This window comes from Triticum aestivum, chromosome 3A, assembly GCF_018294505.1.
Source record: "Triticum aestivum cultivar Chinese Spring chromosome 3A, IWGSC CS RefSeq v2.1, whole genome shotgun sequence".
Taxonomy (NCBI): domain Eukaryota; kingdom Viridiplantae; phylum Streptophyta; class Magnoliopsida; order Poales; family Poaceae; genus Triticum; species Triticum aestivum.
This window is the reverse complement of record NC_057800.1, coordinates 696,946,372-696,953,697: the sequence shown is the minus strand read 5'-3', so window position 1 is coordinate 696,953,697 and position 7,326 is coordinate 696,946,372.

Sequence of the window (7,326 nt, the reverse complement as noted above, 5' to 3'; positions counted from 1 at the left end):
ACCTAAATGTGATTTCATTCAAAAAGAGGATTGATCTAGTTTACAAGTGAAACTGGATCAAAGACCAAAAAGTGGGCACGACACAAGCGACATACCCTCGTCAACCACACTACACAAGCAACAATTGCACTAAACGCAAACCCCCAGATCCGAAGCCGCACGACTCAAACCCGTATTCCTAGGTGGCCATAGGCTATACACGTGCATGTGTGGTACAATACGCAAAAAAACTCCTTTTATAACAGGGAAAATACAAAGGGTAAACAACTATAGTATTATACATCAGGACCTCAACGCTTTTCGACTTCTGAGCCGGCAGAATGACTTAAATACATGTAATGATGCGCCGTGGCACTAAGTACCACATGTAATAAGAAAAACAGGTTAATGGGGTTACCTTTTCAAGCTCCAGTACAGCCTTTGCAACATCATTTTTCTGCTCAAAAAGACTGTCCAGCTCCATTCTTGGAACTATGGCTCAGACCACTAATATCCAGAGAAAGAACACCAGCTTAGGCTTTAAAGAAACACTATAAACAACAAAGCAAGATATGAATATTTACCATCAAAGACGTAGGACTGAATTTGCTGTTGGGGGATTCTGCAACTTGTAGATTGCATCATCTGCATTCTCCTTAACAACCTGGTATTTAATTGTATAGATCAGCTAAACAAAGACATTATCCTGAAAGGGAAAAGGAGATCATCAATTATTTCAGCAAGTATACAAATAACCATAGCCGTCAATGCATTCACTTGGATTTTAAGTGCTACAGAAGATCAATCACATGGTCAGAAATTCAAGTGAACGATTGGGTCACTATGGCCAAGTTTCCGAGCATTTCCCATCAGTAGCAAAATTAGATAAAAAGGATGGTTTGCTCCAGTTATAAATCCAATTCAAGTCCAGAAGACCCAAGGTTGTGCAAAACAATGTTCTCCAACTGACACACATAATTTCTCCTACCAATATTAACATCCTCCCACAGCGTTAACACTGCTCTCTGTTTTTCACATTCAGAGATAGTTGAGCAGCCATATCTACAATCCGTGCCTACTGCTATCTCATTGTCACGCAACAATGATTTGAACTAACAAACATCTCCCAAAGAACGACCTAGCGCCGACAGAATTAGTTTGAAAACGGCAAAACAAATTCCCTCCACTAGCTTACATGGGGATAGGAACCCACAACTACATATATATGTATTATTATGCAGCTAAGGTAGAAACTAGTAACATGACTTTATTATTAGGCTCGCTCTGCTAGATGATGTGGACATAGATATCATCTACGCGTGCGAGACAAATAAATGGCCAGGTACAATCGTTTCTTTGTACATATGATTTAACTGACGAGAATAAGATAGTACACTTATATTTTGATTTATTTATATTCAGGAATAAAGGAATCAGAAAAACAATTAAAGAAAAGCAGCACTCTTTGCATGCATGCGCTTTACTGTCCTTGCATGCATGGACTCCACCAACGAACCATCCATTCCATCCATCATGCATGAGGAGCAAAGGGCCAACGTCACAAGAGTCAGACAATTTTGTTTTGTCTAAATTAACAAGAGAAGTAACGTGATGAGGCCAAAGCCTTGCACCAGGATGGGCCAACCGAAGCAACCACAGCCGCCGTACAGCGTCAGGTCATCGTACGGCCCAACATCCTATGGAACGACGGACAGACTCGCCGTACGTCCACCTTTAATAAATAGTCAATCTAGGTTAGGGTTTAGACTCGGGTTTTGTTTAAAGAAGTTTAACTATTGCTACTTTTATTTGTCTTCGCTGGTAGCGGCTAGTGTGACCGTCAAGACATCCTATCGAAACTCCATCTTGTGAGATTAATCCCATCTAGCATATTCACAATTTTGAGATTGCTTGGCTATTATTTTCTTGCATGTTCTTCGATTTGCTTGGAAGAAAAATCCTTCATGAATAGGTCGATTGCGCCGTTGGCTCGGTCGATAATGCCGTGGAGTTGGTTCAGCGATTGCCGTGGATATCAGTTGTGTACGGTTCTTCCTGTACGGTTGGTAGCCGGATCGGGAGGGTCAAGTCCCACCCAAAATCGTAGTTATCCTCTCTCATCGAAAGATCGGGTCCCAGTTCACATCAAGTGGTATCAGTTTTCAGGTTCATCGGTGAGAGATTTACAGTTTTATTAGATTAGATTGATTTTAGTCCTACAACCCACAAAAAGCCAAAAAAATTTGATTAGTTCATCCACTGCACCTATCTTTTTAGCCTTTAGCAATTTTTGCATCTAGCATTTGTGTAGTTGAATTTTTGGTTGCATTCATCTAATACTAGTGCTGGTCTAGATTAGTCCGAGAGAAAATTATCTACTAGATCGATCTGGTTTTTGTCCACCCTAAAGAAATCCCTTCCACTCAGCAGAAAAAACACAACAAGATTGCACCAGATTGTTACTGTTTTGCCGATTCTTACGTGCAGTCTGAGTTCGCATCCTTCTCGTCCGCCGTTTCCCTCACGTACAAGTTTTTCTTTCTTTGCCGGCCGTACGCGTCTTGCACCTGTCTGCCGCGTACGCCGTCTTGCATCTACGCTTGACATCAGACACCAGCCCCCCTGTGTCTGCTAGACCACGCCATTGTGTCTGTGATAGTGCGCTGCTACTCGATCACTGTTTGGAGTTATCTGGCCACATCGTTCCATCAATATCTGATCTCAAGTAGTACACGATCTTGTAGCTTTTGGTAGCACTTGAGTTTGTACGTTTTCTTTTCCCCTGTTCTCTTCATACGTGTGTATACACGTTGGTAACCAGCTTGGTCAAAGGAAAAAGAAAGAGAAAAGTAAGAAAAAAAAAGATAGTGAAAAAAAAGAAAAAACAGTGGAAAAAAACAGAGAAGGAAAAGTAAAAAAAAACAGAGAAGGCCAGTTAGCATCTTTTGGAATATCTCTTACCGTCCAGACCATTTACTTTGTTCATCTACGTTATATCCGCTGGACATTTTTTTTCTGCTTTAGATTTCCATATACTGCCATTTATACCTCAGTTATATCTAGCTATTTAGAGCATTCATATTTTCGTCAGCTTCCACTCATTTGATTCAGTACCTGGGCTTAGATTGTTTTATCTCTTGCTAGTCCACTGCCAGCACTAATTAGAAGTTTGAGCAATTATTCAACTTGCATTGCTTTTTGCTAAATTGTGCCACTGATATTATGAGTTGAGAAACCTTTGCCAAGCTACACTTTTTCCTACCAATAAGTACAGGTCCCGACACTACTGATTCCTGGTTATCGCTCCATCCAATCTTCATCGGTCGTTTCAAGCCAACACCAACGCGTCGATCACCACCTGTTGCATTGGTAAGAACAAATAAGAATTTGATACTAAGTTTGAGTGTGAGCGAATTTTGTCCACCACATCCTGTTAGTTGATAGGGATTATACATTGTTTTTTCTCTTTCGCTAACAATGGCACAGGATCAGCTCACACTTGAGGGTCTCACCGCGGATGTGAAAGTCACTAGCGAGCGTCTTGCCCAACTTGAGGGTGCTTAGATTGCGACCGAAGAAAGGCTCAAGGCCATAGAGGATGCACAGGGTGTTGCAAACACACAGCTAAAGGACATCTTGTCACGTCTTGACGAGTTGCGGACTGCACCCCCCATCAACAACAATGCTGATCCTCGCAACTCCACGGGTGGCGGCGCTATTTCGCGAGCTCGGCGTGTGCCCATGGGTCATCCACAACACCCAGCTACTGCCACTGATGCCGCCACCATAAACCAACACCAACAAATTCCTCCCCACATCGAGCAACATGGGGACAGCTACAAGGATTATTCTGGTGACACCGAAGACGACCAAATGGTCAACCACCACAATGACCGTGCTCATCGACAACTATGTTTCAACCGTCATGGTATGGCACGAGGTCAACCCAGGTACGATGTTAGAGATTATGAACACTCTAGTGCCAAAATCAAATTTACTATGCCTGCTTTCAATGGTAAATATAATCCAGATATTTATCTTGACTGGGAACTTTCTGTTGAACAAAAATTTGCATGTCATGATATTCCTGAGAACCAAAGAGTTAGGGCAGCCACTAGTGAATTTACAAAGTTTGCTTCCATGTGGTGGAGTGAATATTGTCGTATTAATGCAAATAATATACCTACTACTTGGGATGCTTTAAAATGAGCTATGCGACAGCGTTATGTTCCTTCATATTATGCTCGTGATAAACTAAATGAATTGCAACGTTTAAAACAAGGTAGCAACTCTGTAGAGGATTATTATCAAGAATTGCAAACTGGCTTAGTGCGATGTGGATTTTGAAACCGACGATGCTATAATGGCTAGATTTTTACGTGGTTTGAATCGTGATATTCAGGATATATTGGACTATAAGGAGTACAATTCTATTACTCATTTGTTTCATTTTGCTTGTAAAGCTGAAAGGGAAGTACAGGGACGACACAACAAGGGCCGAGGTAACTTTTCTGCAGATCGTCACTCATCATGGACACACTCTCCAACTATCCCACCCACTACCGAGGCAACACCACATAACTCGAACAATGGTGCATTCCCAACAAGTTTAAAATCAGCTCCACGATCCTCTGCGGCTTCGAAAGCAATATCTCTAGCACCCACCACCTCGTTTGGATGCACAAGAGACATGAAGTGTCATATATGCAAAGGTGGCGGGCACTTGATGAAGGACTGTCCAAATAAACGAACATTCATTGTGCGGGAAGATGGTGAGTACTCCTCTGCTAGTGATTTGGATGAAGATACACGTGCTATGCTTGCCACTAATAATGCAGGTGACACCAAGGAGCATGACATAGAGGAGATACATATTAATGCTGAGATGGCAGATCAATACCGAAGCCTTGTAACCATGCGAGTACTTAGTGCCCAGGTGGGGCATACTGAGATGCCTCAACATCATAATCTTTTTCAAACTAAGTTTGTTGTCAAAGGGCATTCTGTTCGTGTGATCATTGATGGTGGAAGCTGCAACAATTTGGCGAGTATTGAGATGGTAGAGAAGCTTTGCCTCACCACTACAAGACACCCCCATCCATATTACATCCAATGATTCAACGATTGTGGTAAGTTAAAGGTAACGCGTCGTGTGAGAGTACATTTGACACTTGGTTCATATCATGATTATGTTGACTGTGATGTTGTACCAATGCAAGCTTGTTCTTTATTGTTAGGTCGACCATGGCAATATGATAATAGTGTTACCCATCATGGTAGAACAAATTCACATACTCTCGTGTTTCAAGGAAAAACTATTAACTTGCTTCCTAGCACACCTACTGAAATAATAAATGATGAGAAAGCTAAATCAACAGATCGTAAAATGCATAATATGCTTGCTTTCAATTCTGAAAAATTTCCGTTGAGTGTCTCAACATCTGATCTATACATATCACATGCTCAAATAGTTCATTTGCGTCCCCATAATTTATATACAAACTCTTTGTGGGATAAAATGGCTTTGCCCGTGGCAGCGTATATACCTGTTGCACCTATTTTTGCCCTATCGTATGATAAGTTTCAGGTAGATAAAAGTCAAGGACGACTTTGTTTTCAAGGAAGGGGGGATGGTGTGGACATAGATATCATATATACATCTACGCGTGCGAGACAAATAAATGGCCAGGTAGAATTGTTTCTTTGTACATATGATTTAACTGACGAGAATAAGATAGTACACTTATATTTTGATTTATTTATATTCAGGAATAAAGGAATCAGAAAAACAATTAAAGAAGAGCAGCACTCTTTGCATGCATGCGCTTTACTGTCCTTGCATGTATGGACTCCACCACCGAACCATCCATTCCATCCATCATGCATGAGGAGCAAAGGGCCAACGTCACAAGAGTCAGACAATTTTGTTTTGTCTAAATTAACAAGAGAAGTAACGTGATGAGGCCAAAGCCTTGCACCAGGATGGGCCAACCGAAGCAACCACAGCCGCCGTACAGCGTCAGGTCATCGTACGGCCCAACATCCTATGGAACGACAGACAGACTCGCCGTACGCCCACCTTTAATAAATAGTCAATCTAGGTTAGGGTTTAGACTCGGGTTTTGTTTAAAGAAGTTTAGCTATTGCTACTTTTATTTGTCTTCGCTCGTAGCGGCTAGTGCGACCGTCAAGACATCCTATCGGAACCCCATCTTATGAGATTAATCCCATCTAGCATATTCGTAATTTTGAGATTGCTTGGCTATTATTTTCTTGCATGTTCTTCGATTTGCTTGCAGGAAAAATCCTTCGTGGATAGGTCGATCGCGCTGTTGGCTCGGTCGATAACGCCGTGGAGTTGGTTCAGCGATTGCCGTGGATATCAGTCGTGTACGGTTCTTTCTGTACGGTTGGTAGCCGGATCGTGAGGGTCAAGTCCCACCCAAAATCGTAGTTATCCTCTATCATCGAAAGATCGGGTCCCAGTTCACATCACTAGACCAGCCACAGGGGCAGAGACGGGCCATGGGCTTAATAGAGTTCTTAATTGGCAATTTTGCTTTGGCGGTTTGAGACGGGCCATGGGCTTAATAGAGTTCTTAATAGCAACAACTCTTCCCAGTGCTGCAGAGAGTTGGGCAACTACGATTAATTAAGTGTGCTAAAAAACATGAGCGGAGCAATCTCGTCTGCTTCTCTTCCAGCAGTTCTTAGTTATGAATCTGGCGGCGGCAAGTGACACGGACGATCAATCTAGGCGCCTACCATCTATCCAGGGGGAACAGAGCAATCGTGACTTGGCCGAGGGACAGAAAGCATAGCGCAGATTTGAACTACCAATTCTGTGTGCTGCAACCTCAGTGTAACTCAACAAATGATTTTAACTACCAAACACTTCCCAAAGAACAATCTTGCCAAAAGAACTGGTTCCAAATCGGCAAAACAAATTCCCTCGCTAGATTACATGGGGATTGCAAAGGCGCAGACAGATACATGTATTATTATGTGGCTAAAGTAGAAACTAGTAGCATGGGTTGTTATACCGGACTGGACACAAGGTCCTGGGCACATATAGCTCTTAATTTGGCGAATTTAGGCTTGGCTAGGGTTGTTTCAAGTTTTCGACCTATAGCAACAACTCTTCCCAACGCTGCAGAGAGTTGGGACTCTACAATTAATTAACTAGTTGAAAGTAGCATCCCGGCAGAAGCAATGGCGTCTGCTTCTAGCAGTTAGTTTAATCGTGAATCTGGCATGGGCGAGTGATAAAGAAGGTCAATCTAGGGTAGGGTACCGTCAATCCAGGGGGGAACAGAGCAATCATGGCGTGCCCTAGGGACGGGAAGC